General features: G+C 44.7%; 1 long non-coding RNA gene across 1 annotated transcript; it reads right to left on the minus strand.

Moving 5' to 3' along the window:
- Positions 1-4,549: 4,549 nt before the first annotated feature.
- LOC128324751 (uncharacterized) lies at positions 4,550-10,740 on the minus strand. Its single transcript, XR_008307074.1, has 3 exons — positions 10,649-10,740; positions 9,757-9,839; positions 4,550-4,653 (listed from the first exon to the last, which is right to left on the minus strand). It is a non-coding gene; the product is annotated as an uncharacterized LOC128324751 (long non-coding RNA).
- Positions 10,741-14,425: the final 3,685 nt, after the last annotated feature.

Genomic DNA, 14,425 nt, shown 5'->3' on the forward strand with positions numbered 1-14,425 from the left:
AAAGATGCTTTCCTTCGGGCCAGTATTTATAGTAGTACTAACAGGATGCTAAGCTCTCTACAGAGCACAAGTCTGGCATGGTTGCTAATTGGAGAACTGGTTGCTAACTGGAGAATGAACACATCAGGCTGGGGTACTATTTCAGAGTTTAGTAGAGGAGACAGAGAAATTTTAGTGGGATGTGGGGGAAGAATCAGAGCAGTGCAAGAGCCTTCTTGTGGACATTTCAAGGTTAAATTGCAAAAAGCAGGTGCCCCCTCACAGAAGGTCAGGGTTTTGTAATCTATATCAGAGATGGGCGTAAAACTGCAGAAGAACACTCAGAAGAGGAGGAGGGGTAATCAAAGAGCAGAGAAAGTGAGGTGAAAATGACTGCAAAACTTGAAAGAGGCAAGAGAGGTTAGTGACACAGTGGCATAGGAAGCTTCCAGCGGCAGCGGTGGCCTTTATTTTTAAGTAGGCACGCGTACTAGTGCATTTGCCCTTATCATGCCCCTGCGTCTGACGTCAGATGCAGCGGGCATGAACAGAGGGGAAAATGGGGCCCTTCAGCCCCATTAGCAAGGTGCTGCAGCCAGAAGTGTGTTCCTAGCCTGGCTGGAAGCATCCTTCTTGCAAGGGAGAGAGAGGCGCTCCCAGCCAGGTGGCAAACCCAGCATGGCTAAAGCACCTCACTAAGGCTGAATGGCTCCCTTTCTGTGTCTGGCCATGCCCTCCGCATCTGACACTCATGCAGGTGCAGGGGGAATGGCCAGATGTGGAAACAAGGCCATTCAACCCTATGAGGTGTTTCAACCAGTGCTGGATTCCTAGCCGGGCTGGAAACCCAGCACTGCCCTGCTGGCTGAAGTGCTCATAAATGGGACTGAGCGCCCCCATTTTCACATCTGACCATGGTCCCTGCATCAACATCATCTGCAAGGGGTGTGGCTATGGGTTGCAGAGATGGTTCCAGGAAAATGGTGGCCCGGGTTTCTTGAATCCGGATGCATAATGGTCGCTCCGCCCCTGGTTAATGAATTTAATTCATATTCTGCCTTAAGTCTGTAAGAGATCTATGAGATGGCTCACAAAATCAGCTTAAAAACCAAGAACTCCCCCAAATCAACCATAAAACACTAAAAAATACAGAACACATAATTAAATAATCAAAAGTCATCAGACTAAATAAAACCAAGAATAAAAAGAACTCGAACAGCTAGCTCCCCTGAAAGCATTTGAGAATAAAAAGATCTTCACTAAAGCCCTGGAAGTCAAAAAAGAGTGGGTCTACTGTAGCAGCACTTGTCCATGGGAACACTGACTCAAAAAATGGGTGCCACTGCAGGTCCTGCTGTTTGTGACTGCCAACCTAAACTGGGGTACCTGGCCTGATATAATGACCAGAGTACACATGGTTGGGGGGTGTTCACTTGAACTGTGACAGTTTAGGGTTTTAAAGACAGCATCATAGAGAACCAGTGTTGAGCACTTATGAAAAGGGATGACGAAGTCATAGCAAATGAAAATATAGTGGAAGCATTTTGCGTTGACTTCTATTAGGTCATTTTAGTGGGGTGAAGTTTGTGATCTTAGGTCACTTTCATTTGTGCTGCATTGCAATCAATCAGATGAAAGATACCACAGTGACAGATTTCCCTTCTGCCAAAGGTTCAGATGTCATTGAATTTCTAAATGTCTTCTCACAAGTCTCCTACAAGGGCAGTTTGGTCCCACATCCTAATGGTCTTTTGCCACTTCACTGCAGATCACACTTTTCTTCATTAGGGTGGAATGACTCTATTGTCAAATCAATTTCATGGTGAACTGAATGGCTAGTTGTCACTCAGCTGCTGTGATCATATTCTGATTCTGAAAGGATATTCTGTTGCAAAGGCTTGATCTTATTTTCTTTGCCCACATCCACCCATCCAGTGCAACGCTGATTCCTGGAGAAAGACCTATCAGGCCCCACCCATGGGGCTTGGTCATAAATATTCTCCCAGCTACATTTAAGCTACTCAAGATAAGGGCTCCTGCACAGCTGAAAAAAATTTAAACGACATCTTAATCAGAAGTACAGTGGAGATTTTTTTTAGAAGCCAGTAAAAAGTCCATGAGTCAGGGCTTTCAGTGAAGTCGCTCCATGGCAGTCTGGATGGAAAGCAGTGATGCAAACAGAGAGGAATGGACAGGCAATGTTCCTTAACAAGTAAAGAACTGCTTTAGAAAACCCCTCTGGGGAGTTATTCTCACTTGGCTTCAGGCTTCGGGGTAAATGTTGAGCAAAGCCACTTCGAACTACACTTACGGCATTGAGGGAAGCAGCCCCTCCCCTCTGCTCTCGGTTTTCTTTTAATACAAGTCCACATGCATGCAAGTGTCAGTGTTTTTCTTGTAGCCAATGAGGGGGTGGGTGGGTGGGAGGAGAGAGCTCCCTACAGAGATAGATCTGTATTTCTGAATCCCTCTTATCATGCTAATGAGTCTATGTCAGCGCCTCTCCCTGTTTGCTCCAGCATTTTCAGAAAAAGTAGCTTAAAACCAGCATTTTAAAAAATCTGGAAATACCTTGAGATAAGCTAGAATTCGTAAGACAAAGCCCAACCTGTGTGTGGAGTGGGTCCAAGAATCAAAATGGGATTTCGGGGTATGTTTGGCTGGTTTGCAAATGCACACACTCTCTCCTGAAGGAGATTCGGGGCAGAACCCCTGTGTGTAAAGCCTCTGGAGGAGCTTGTCAGAAACTGGGTTGGAGTGCCTTTGGTGCTGTGAGTGGTTGCCCCCTGTGGCGAGCTGCCAGAACTGCAGCCTGGGACTATTACTGTATTTAAGTGAATCCAAGACTAGGCTTTTTCCAAGTTCTTTGATGTTAGAAATCAGGGGGTCATCTTAAATTCAGAGTCCTCTTCTTTTTGGGTAAATATAGCTTGGCCACCTCTGGTAACCTCTTGCTTAGATTACTGCAGTGCATCATACATGGACCTGCCTTTGAAAATGGTTTGGAAACTGCAGTTGGTACAAAATAGGGCTGCAAGGTTATTAATTCGGACTGGGCACTTTGATCATATTACACCAGTGCTTTGTCAGCTGTACTGGCTCCCAGTCCATTTCTGGGCCCAATTAAGAGTGCTGTTTTTAACCTTTTAACCTTTAAAGCCCTAAATGGCATGGGACCAGGTTGCCCCATATTCCAACTTGGACCTTAAGATCTTCTTTAGAGCCTTGCTCTGAGTGCCCCTGCCAAACAATTTGAGGTGGGTGGCTACTAGGGAGAGGGATATTTCAGTAGTCACACTCTGTTTATGGAATAGCCTCCCCAGTGAGGTTCAACTGGCACCACCACTTTGTTCTTTTAGATGCCAGGTGAAGATCTTTTTGTTCACTCAAGCTCTTAAAATTAGTTTTTTAAAAAACAAGTTTTAAAACTGTTTTGTATTGTTTTGGGTGTGTGTGTATGTGTTGTGATTTGATGCGTTTTATGTGTTTTTATTGGATGCTTTAATGTTGTGTTGTGAGTTGCCCAGAGAACAATTTGTTATAGGGCAGCTAACAAATAAAATGTATTATTATGTTATCATTATTAATATAGGTATAACCTATATTTAACATCTATTTTTAAGGGGCTCATCCTAAATTCAGAGTTGTCTTGATTTCGGGTATATATGGGTAGGGGGGGGGAAAGCTCCCGGGCTCTAGACTGGCCCTATGCATCCAGGCTGGCAATTGGACCCCCCCGCCCCCGCCAAACATTAAGAACTATAAAGAGCTTCCTCTCTGAGGTGGGGCTTTGTCTACTTGGCTTTGGTGTAGTCTTGTCTGTGACTCCTTGGTTCTGGCTTTGGTTCTGACTCAGAGCTTGCTTCCTCAGTCCTGACTTCCAGCTTTAGTCATGATTCTTCACTTGACTTCTTGACTTCTTGATCCTGATCGCCAGCTCCAGTTCTGACCTCTGGCCTGGGTCCTGACTCCTGACTGGCTTGCTTAGTCCTGGCTCCTGGTTTGCCCTCCAGCTTCTGACTCTCTTGCAGTTGCTGCCTATGTCCAGCACTGACAGTGCTTTGTGAAGACAATGACATGAACTATTGCGATGAGACTAAGATCTAGTAGTTTACAATTCACTGATGACTATTTAAATGTGTACTTAAATCTGTGACATTTGCACTATAAATAGCAGCACAGCTGAACGTGAGCACAGGTTGACTAAAACCCATGGTTACTATAGGTTGAAAGAGTCATATGATCAGGCTCTTTGATTCATGATTTCCTGGGTGTCTGTTGGAGACTTCCTCACAAAATCTACTGTCAACTCATTGTGACTCCACTACACAGGAAATGATAATATGACATGGATCTCAGATGTCAGTGTTAAAAATGCTCAGTCCTCTCAGGCCATAAATACATGAGAGACTACTAGCACTATGACCCTGGCCTACATCATTCTTACATCAAATGCCTTACCCGACTGACACTGTGTAATTCCTAAATGTTAAAATTCAAACTCCACAGTCCCTCATAGTTTCAGAAGCTCTACTCGCCTTAACTCACCTGTCTTCCGTGAAGCCAATAGGTGCAGCTGTGAACACTTGCGTCTATTCAGCTCCACAGTCCAAGATTTCCCTCTGGAAAGCAATCCAGTCCTGAAGGCGAAAGCCACGTGCATCAATTCCAGAGCTTAGAGACAAAATGATAAGTGTTTTTGTGAGAAAATTTAAAAAACAACATCCTAAGGTTTCTTGTGTAGTGGGTATTTCTTACTAAACTAGGAATGAAATTACAGTATAAGAAATTGTTGTAAACTGCCCAGAGATGGAAGTTTGGGGTGGTGAACAAATATGATATGATATATGAGAGAGAGAGAGAGAGAGAGAGAGAGACAGACGGACAGACAGACAGACAGCAGACAGAGATCACTTCAGTTTACAGTGCTGGACATTGAAATCGGCCACATTCCTTCAGCTAAATATGGTTGTTCTTTCTAAATCAGCTACTAGGACTGTGTGCATTGGTAAATTCGTGTTTCTGATGTCAGAAATCCCTGCCCCCCCCCCCCTAGGAGGCATCAGAATGTGAGGCGAGTACCCTGGGTAGTGTGGTGGTGGTGGCCCTTTAACTGCCCACCCAGAACTGGCGTGGGGCATCTGGGCGGCGCTGTGATTCTTGAGAGTTGATGGGTGGGCATGGAGTGATGCCGGGTAGCCTGAGAAGCCCACGTGGCTGCTGGGAGAAAGATTCTTGAGAATCACTGCACTGCCCAGCTGCCCCTGCGCCACTGCTGGGTGGGCAGTTAAAGGCCACTGCCACCAATACCTGGGGCACTTGCCCGCATTTTGATGCCTTCTGGTGGTGGGGGCAGGGATTCCCGATGTTGGAAATCCAAACTTTTACTGATGTGCACCATCCTACCAGCTACTATCTGCTTGGTCAGCTAGGCAGACACGATGCGTCAAGGAACGTTCTCTCAAACATGTACAATAAGGACATCATGTTTCAAAATATAGTTAACACATTCAGGAGAAAATAGCAGCTTCAGAAGTTGATTCTTCAGTAGGAAAGCAGTGTGAAGGAAAGGTCAATCCCCACTCTACGACCACAGTCTGCATTACAGACCCCGCCCCATGCTAGCTTTTGGTCAATACCAACAACAGCAGCAGCAACAACAATGCTGCAAATTCCACCGCATGTTTAGTGCCATATCTAATTTTATTATTTATTAATTTATCCATTTGATTTCTATACTGCCCTTCCAAAAATGGCTCAGGGCTGTTTACACAGAGAAATAATAAACAAACAAACAAACAAACAAACAAACAAACAAACAAACAAGACGGAACCCTGTCCCCGAAGGGCTCACAAACAATAAAGAAACATAAGATAGACACTAGCAACAGTCACTGGAGGAACTGTGCTGGGGGTGGATAGGGCCAGTTACTCTCCCCCTGCTCAATAAAGAGAATCACCACATTTAAAAGGTACCTCTTTGCCCAGTTTAGCAAGGAAACATCCAGAATGAGTGTATGATGTGTTATAAAATGTAGCACAGAAATTATTTTTGTCTTCAGCCAAAAAGGTATATAGGTGCATTGCTACAACCAGTTCTTATTAGACACTACAGTGTTTTCCAAGAGCCACATGGTGGCAGCATCATTCTAAATTTTCAGCGCAACAAGCTAATCTCAACTGAGACACATAGGTCATAGGCGATAATGATCAGCAATCCTTTTAAAGTCTATGCTACCTTGCTGCAGAGAAATATATGTTGCTTTTTCTGTTGCCACCACAAGGCTTTGGAATTTAATCCCTGCAGAAATAAAAGCCTCCCCATCTTTGATAGTTTTTAAAAGGATGGTGAAGACACTTTTATTCACTCGGCTTTTAATTAGATTCATAGACTCTTACTGTTTTAAATTGTTTTAATATTTTAATTCATATTTTAATTTATGTTATTTTACTGTAAACTGCCCAGAGATGCGAGTTTGGGGAGGTATATAAATCCTGATAAATAAAAAAATATATAAACAGATAATAAATAAAATCATATATCAGTTAGATTTACACACATTGGGCAGCCATTTTATTTATGACCATGTCTACTTAATATACAGAATGTGTGTCAGCATGTTATTTGTCAGGGTACATGGGTGATGGGAGCTGAATCCCTCCTCTCCTGCCTTACCTCAGCATGCTCCATCTTTTGAGGCACCTCACTTCCCAGACGAACATTTGATATTGGAGCTGGGATAATATTCCCCGAAGAAGAAATAGCTCCAGTTCTCTTTACCTGCATGTACTGTAGACCCAACCCCAAGCTTTAAATATGAATAGTGTTGGGATTTGCTATAGACATTGTCTCCATTCTTTATACGGAGCATGCGTCTCTCTGTTTGAATGTATTGGCTTGGGGTGGAGTCACATTGTTTTTCTGCTCTTCGCTTGTTGCCTTGAATTCAAACTGAGAGGTTCTCCCTCTCTCTGCATAAGCGAAAGTTAGTCTATTTATTGTTGTCTTAGCCTATGTTTAGTTAGTAATAAATACCAAACTCTTGTTTCTCAGTTATAGTTGGCTTCTTGTTCAATTACTTATAGAGGATAAGTAATTACTCTGCAACATAGATTGTCTGGTCTGCATGAACCAATGGCTCCTACCAACAAGATTCTGTGCTCCAATTGTGTTTCAGGAGTGCATATCTGCATTGTTTGCTTCAAAATCTCCTATTTCCTCAGTATAGCCATAGTATGGATCTTATATGTATAAGCGTTATGGAGACACAACAAATGTCTGATTTGATCTGTTTTGTGTATCTTTGTGGTCTTCAGTTTCTAAGAAGCTTTCCAGAGCCACTTAACTCACTCCTGTTAATAAAATGCAAATTTTTTGAATGGACCGCTGCCATTATTCTTGGCATCACTGCAACAAATCACTAGTATTTCCACTGCAACAAATCACTAGTATTTCCAAAGGAATAATTAGTCTTTGGCTTATAGATAACATTTAATTACCAACCTTTGAGTCCAGCAAACATTAAAAAAAAACACCAGGATTAAATAAAGAAGAAAACAAAGGCTATGATCCACCTTTTGCATCCCATTGTCATTCTTAAATATCTCAACTAAAATAAATGGGATTTAAAATGCTTGATTTTGGCAGAATCATGTCCAAAGTATTCTATTGTATCAGCAGGACTGTGGTAAGGGAAATTTCAGTGTATATTTGTCATACTTACATAGGAACATAGGAAGCTGCCATATACTGAGTCAGACCATTGGTCTATCTAGCTCAGTATTGCCTTCACAGACTGGCAGCGGCTTCTCCAAGGTTGCAGGCAGGAATCTCTCTCAGCCCTATCTTGGAGAAGCCAGGGAGGGAACTTGAAACCTTCTGCTCTTCCCAGAGTGGCTTCATCCCCTGAGGGGAATATCTTGCAGTGCTCACACATCAAGTCTCCCATTCAGATGCAACCAGGGCAGACCCTGCTTAGCTATGAGGACAAGTCATGCTTGCTACCACAAGACCAGCTCTCCTCTCCAGACCAGCTCTTAAATGCTAAGACATATCAAACACTAAAAAGTGACAACACAAACCTATAAAAAGCTCACCCTATAGCTTAAAATCAGCCACCTAGAACGGTGTGCATTTAAGAGTGAAGTCTCGGTTGATTTTCAAGACCTTTGATAGGGCATAGGGTAGTTTTTCAGATAAGATTTGCCAGGTTTGCCAACTCTTCAAATATAAAAATCTGGTACCTAGCTTAGTTTGGGGAAGGAGCCAAAGCAGGTCCAGGGATGAAGCCTGAAGTGTCCAGCAGTTCTGTGCAAGTCCAGGAGGGGAACGCAGCACAATCTCTCTCTATATTTCTCATAGACATGCTGGATGCGTGGCAGACCTCTCGTGAGAGTGGCAGAACCCTCGCAAAAGTTCCTGACAGCTATGAGCAGCAAGTACTTTGGGTGGGCGATGGAGCCTTGTGCGCGCCAGGAGGCAGCTGACCGGGCCCAGACAGTGCTTTGGGTAGAGGCAGCCGGTGGAAGGAGGAGGCTGGCGGTGGAGCCACGCTGGTGGGAGGAGGTGCCCGGCTTGTGGAGCCACATTACTGGGCAGAGGCGACTGGCTGGCGGAGGAGGCAGCCAGAGGTGGCTGACAGGTGGGCGAGCGGGAGAAAACGGCTGGGCCAAACTAGGGGCGCAAATAGATATTTACTATTTATATATATTTATAGATACTTACTATTTAAAAAGATTCTTACTATTATTTAAGTATCTATTTAAATAGTAAGTATCTATAAATATCTATAAATAGTAAATATCTATTTATTTAGGGTGCATAGCTTAAAAAATTAAAAGGTGGATAGGAGCCAGCTTTGCACCTTATTTTCCTGGCAAATGGTGACTAGTTCAAAAGCCAAAAACGTAGCAAGAACTCCCCCACCCCGACTACATAGCAACTCTATTAGCATACCCTCCAACATTTCAGCAAAGGAAATAGGGACATGTTTGTAGCATCTTTAGTCATATACCAAGGATCACTTCACTTCATAAGCCACATCCTCTCCATTTTTAACTTACTTTCCAGTAGGCTTATGAGATCACCCAGCATTCTGTGTGTGTGTCCGTGTGTGTCCATGTGTCCCCCCCGCCAACAACCTCACAATGCCTGGACCAATAAGAACCACATCAGGTACAGTTGTAGGGACACATAGAGACACCTCAACGGCATAGTTTGCGATGATATCATCCACCCCAATCCAAGATGGTGGACACGTAAACTTTTGAGGTGCAAGTGGACTAACTTGTGATCTGCTCGACTGATTTGAATCAAATTTGCTGCAGCTGTAGGGGCACAGCTGTACCAAATGGCATAGTGTCTGATGATGTCATTCACTCCAATTCAAGGTGGCAGCTGCATGAACTTCTGAGGCTCAAGCGGGCTAATTTGTGGGCTGCCTAACCTATTTGAACCAATTTGGGTACAGCGGCAGTGAGTGACACACAGGGACACCTCAATGGCATAGCCTGTGATTATGTCACCATGCTGATTCAAGATGGCAGATGCGTAAACTTTTGAGGCACAATTGGGCTAACTTGTGAACTGCTTAACCGATCTCAACCAAATTTGCTGCAATAGTAGGGACACATAGGGACACCTCAATGGCGAAGATTGTGACAATGTCATCCACTCCAATCCAAGATGGCAGATGGAACAGCTGTAGTAAGTGACACCCAGGGACACCTCAATGGTGCAGTTTGTAATTATGACATCCACCCCGATCAGGGGCATACCAAGGTTGGAGTGGGCCTGGAGACAAGATTTTAAAATGGGCTCCTCACTGCCTTCCTCTCCTTCACCTGGCCCCATGTATCTGCTGCAGAAGAACAGAAGAACATTAAGGACACATGTAATATAGTGTAGCAGATTATCAGAGGATAGAAGTCTACAGCTACAAGGTGTAAACAACAGCAGAACAAAATAATACAACAGTATCAACTTTGTGAAATACAAGAGGGCAATTCCTGCTTGCTACCACAAGACCCGCTTTCCTCTCCTTCTGTGGGTTCCAAAGGAAGCTTCTGTTCCAAGCTTAACAATTTTTGTCAGGGCTGTAGTATGGCAAGATTTTAAAAAACCAAACAATATTTTTCATTTGGAAAAGGCAAGTGAAGGGATAACAAGGAAAACCAGTTTAAATTTAGCAAACAACCAGGATGCTAGGCTAGCTCCACTCTTCCCCAACCAACCCTCAAATATTGTGAGCCATTCTGGGAGCAAGGGGCATTTTTTGAGGGGACAACACATAAATGAACAAGGAAGGCTTTCAGTTGGGGATAGACGCTCTCTCTCTCTCTCTCTCTCTCACACACACACACACACACACTCAATAAATGTGGGAAGCAAGGAAAAAAACAAATCACACACAAAAAACACACAAATAAGAGTTGTTTGACTTTCCTAACTGAGCTCCATCCTTAGCTCAAGCAAGGGAGGAGCTCAAGATGAGGCTGGGCAATGACAGGACTGCTGCTTTAATCCTTGTCAAAAGAGAAGTCAGGAGTCACAGAGTCTGAACCTGCTTGTGGGGACTGCCCACATGCCCTTCCTCCCTCCCTCCCTCACTGTGGTACCCATATTCCCTCCCTGCTTGCTTGCTGCACCCTACATCCCCTCTGCACTCACCAGATCCCCGCAGAGGCTAACGCTAGCAGGAGGAGAAATCAACTATTGCCTTCCGCAGGTGGGTGAGTGAGCCGGATGCTTTCTTTACACACGGGCCTCTCTAGGACTCTCATCACTCAAGGGCTTCTCTAGGAATCTCTACTCGCTACCTTTAACCTTCCTCTTGCCTTGTCCCTGTAAACTTGAGATCACAGCACAGGATTTGAGGCTTCTGCTGGAGAGACCCAGGGATGGAGAAGGAGTCAGGAGCCCTCACCCACCATTTTGTTGCTGCTCCTCCTGGGCATGCCCACTGCCTTTGCTGCTCCCAAGGGCCCACATTTTGTCTTGCATAGCCTCCATCCCCAGTGGCAGGTAGTGGATAGATTAGCCTTCCAAGAGCAGCTCTGGAGGAAAAGGGCCTGGGCCGCTCCTTCCAAAGCAGCAAGGACTGGCCTTGGGGGCCCCTCAGAGACTGTGGGCCAGGAGACATTAATCTCCCTTCTCCTTATTAACCTTTGACCCTCTGACCCTGATCCAAGATGGCAGACACATTAACATTTGAGGCGCAAGAGATCTAACTTGTTAACCTTGATTTGCACCAAATTTAGTCCAGATGTAGAGACAGTGAAAGGAGAGTAGGCTGATTAGTTTTAACTAGAACAATTTGTTATAGCTTGGGGAGCATCCTGACTAGTAGTTCTATGCGTGGAAGATGCTCCACTTGTGCAAAAAGAGAGGGATGATTCTCACCAATCTCCTTCCCTCTGCAGTCCTTTGAACACTCCCCTCCCTCAAAGGTTGCTCTTGAGGCTCCCCCAAACCTCAGGGATATATTTTCAGGGGGCTGCAGGGGGAAGGGGGGAAATGGTGGAAATTGTCCTTTGTGTGAGTGAAAGGTCTTCCATTTATAAAACTACTGGTCAGAATGCTGTCCATTCACTACCTGAATGCCGTGCATTCATTTACTCCAAAGTAACCTGTTCTCAAGTGACTTGGCTTGGTGCCTTAGGGTCATGCAGATGCATTTATTTACATGTGTGACTCACACAAGCAACAGGGCATTTTCCAAAGTGCAAACATACAAATATAATAGGGACAGTGATTTTACCAGAGATATGTATGAGAAAATACAGATTGTCCCTGGTAAACAGGAACAATTGGAGGATATTTATTAGAATCCAAGTCTTTAAGGACTGTATAGCTCAAAATAGCCTTTTCTTAACTAGACAGTATATACATAAACACAATTAAGTTTGGCTTGGAACCACGAATACAGGTTCAGGCTACACCACTGTAGCCTTTGATTCTCCCTGTCTTAAGGCAACATGTTAAGCCGTAAATTCTGTTTTGTGCCATACAGAACTGTCATGATTTTGAGGCTTCCTATTCTACGTTATCGGCTGCAATACTGCTAAGTCATGAAACTGGACTGAGGGAACCCCCTGCCCCAATCCTGTGCAAGATGGAAGTCTACATTTTTACTGATTCTTCCTCTCAGTGCTCTTTTTCAATAGTTCATAATTTTTGACAAAATCTTAGTGCCAAGAACCATTTAACACAATTCCTGAAAAAATAACATTAGGAGCATAGGAAACTGCTATATACCGAGTCAGACCATTGGTCTACCACAAGACCAGCTCTCCTCTCCATGACATTATGAGGCAAGTCTCACAATCAGTGAGACCTGCCTTAAGGGGGTTTGCGGGGAGAGTGAGCTTAGCCCACTCTCCCCACAGACGATCACAATTGCAGCCCTCGGCGTCCAGATCGGCCACCCACACGACTGCCGGCTCCATCACGAAGCCAGTGGGGGCTGTGGGGATCCGAGGCCATGCAGCCCCCAGAAGCTCCAGGATGCTGGTGACACCCCCAAGCCTGGGAAGCCGGGAGTCTCCTCACGTGTTGATGCGGCGCCACGCCACGCCACGGCAATACACAATCAAAAAGATGAGGTTAATGGTGCGCTTGCTCCGTTAACCTCAACTAAGGGGAGGGGTACTTTGGGAAGTTTGCTGCCGGGAGCATCGCAGATCCCTTTGCAGCACATGATCGGCCGAAATCGGGCTTGGCTCCCTTAGCCCGATTTCGGCCAATCGTGAGAATAGCCTCTAAAAGTTGTTTAAAATTGCTCATGGGCAGGGCAGGGCAGTTCACACAAAACAGTATTGTATAAGTTGATATGGATCTAACTCAGTTATATCAACCAGTTACTAAAGCAGTGCTTACTAGCTGAAATTATTTCCACTGTTTTTTTTAACACAAAGCATATGCAAGGCACAGTACAAAATGTATAGCTAACAAGACCCAGAGGGCTTACAATCTTAATAGGTAAGATTCTTAAGCTAGAACACACTGAAAGGTAGTTGAATTTGATAAAGAAATACTGTGGAGAGAGTAGGGGGTAGTTAGCAAAAAGCAGAAAGCACAGGGACATTGCAATTTTGAGTAGTGACGGGCAAAGTCCCTTTTGCGTGTCTTTATTTCTACTCACTCCTGTGACTGCTAAAAACGAAAACAAAACTCTTGCATGTGTTTAAATGCTGACAAGGAAAGATTAAAAAAAGTTTATAGATAAGGTAACCTCCCTCCTCCAATATTGATGGTATTTATTTATTTATTTATTTGTCCATTCGATTTCTATACTGCCCTTCCAAAAATGGCTCAGGGCGGTTCACACAGAGAAATAACAAATAAATAAGATTAACAAAACGGATCCCTGTCCCCAAAGGGCTCACAATCTAAAAAGAAACATAAGATGGACACCAGCAACAATCACTGGAAGTACTGTGCTGGGGGTGGATAGGGCCAGTTACTCTCCCCCTGCTAAATAAAGAGAATCACCACATTAAAAGGTGCTTCTTTGCCAAGTTAGCAGGGGTATTCCCCCCCGCTACACTTGTAGACCCTTTCCCTGCTGCCCCTTTTCCTTCTTGTTTACATTTCAGCAGGGCCGGAAGTGCACCTAGGTAATTCTGGAGCCTGGACCTAAAGGCCTTTGGAGGCCCACCCCTGCCAATTAAGCATCATCATGCTCAGCTGGGTAACCACACCACCCGGGACAGACTAAGGAGGATTTTGGGGGGCCCAGGGGCTGTTGTGGCCCTGGACTTCAGCCCTGAAGTCCGGGGTAAGAGCACCTCCATGCAGGGCATGTGCTCTGGCAAGAGCCATAGGCTCTCTCATCTTCTTCTTCTTCCTCCCCACTTTCCTCCCTCTCTTTGGCGACCACTGCCTGCCTTCTTTCCTCACTCTCTCTCACTTGGAATGCTAGAAGAGCAGCAGCCCAGAGAAAAAGAGCCCTGAGAAATGTCAATTGCTACAGTTAAGGGCATTCTAGGTGTCAAAACTTTGGGGAGGAAGACAGAGACCTCCAGATAGGCAGCGGGGGGGGGGGGAGACTTTGCTGCCACTGCTACTGCTACCCTATTGCCACATAAATCTGGGAGCAGGGAAGTGAAGGGGACAGAGGGAAGGAAGGAAGAATGGGCGTGCAGCAGGGAGTGCCAGTGGTATAGGGCAAATCCCAATATTAGCCCAGGCTCAAATTTGGAAGAATCTGATCCCTTTTGAGATATTATGTTGTACATGCATACAGGTGTCTGTACACACATACATGTTTTTGTGTGGGTGACTGTTATGTGTTCATGTGAAAAGTGGGTACGAGCCCGCTCGAATTCAGGGGACAGATAGAAAGTGCACTACTCTAAGTACGTATGTGTGACTATCTGTACCTGCAGAAACTGCACAGTGATTGGACATGCATAGAACATAACATGTGAACAGGGCTTTGGTTTG

Source organism: Hemicordylus capensis, chromosome 4 (genome assembly GCF_027244095.1).
Source record: "Hemicordylus capensis ecotype Gifberg chromosome 4, rHemCap1.1.pri, whole genome shotgun sequence".
Taxonomy (NCBI): Eukaryota; Metazoa; Chordata; class Lepidosauria; order Squamata; family Cordylidae; genus Hemicordylus; species Hemicordylus capensis.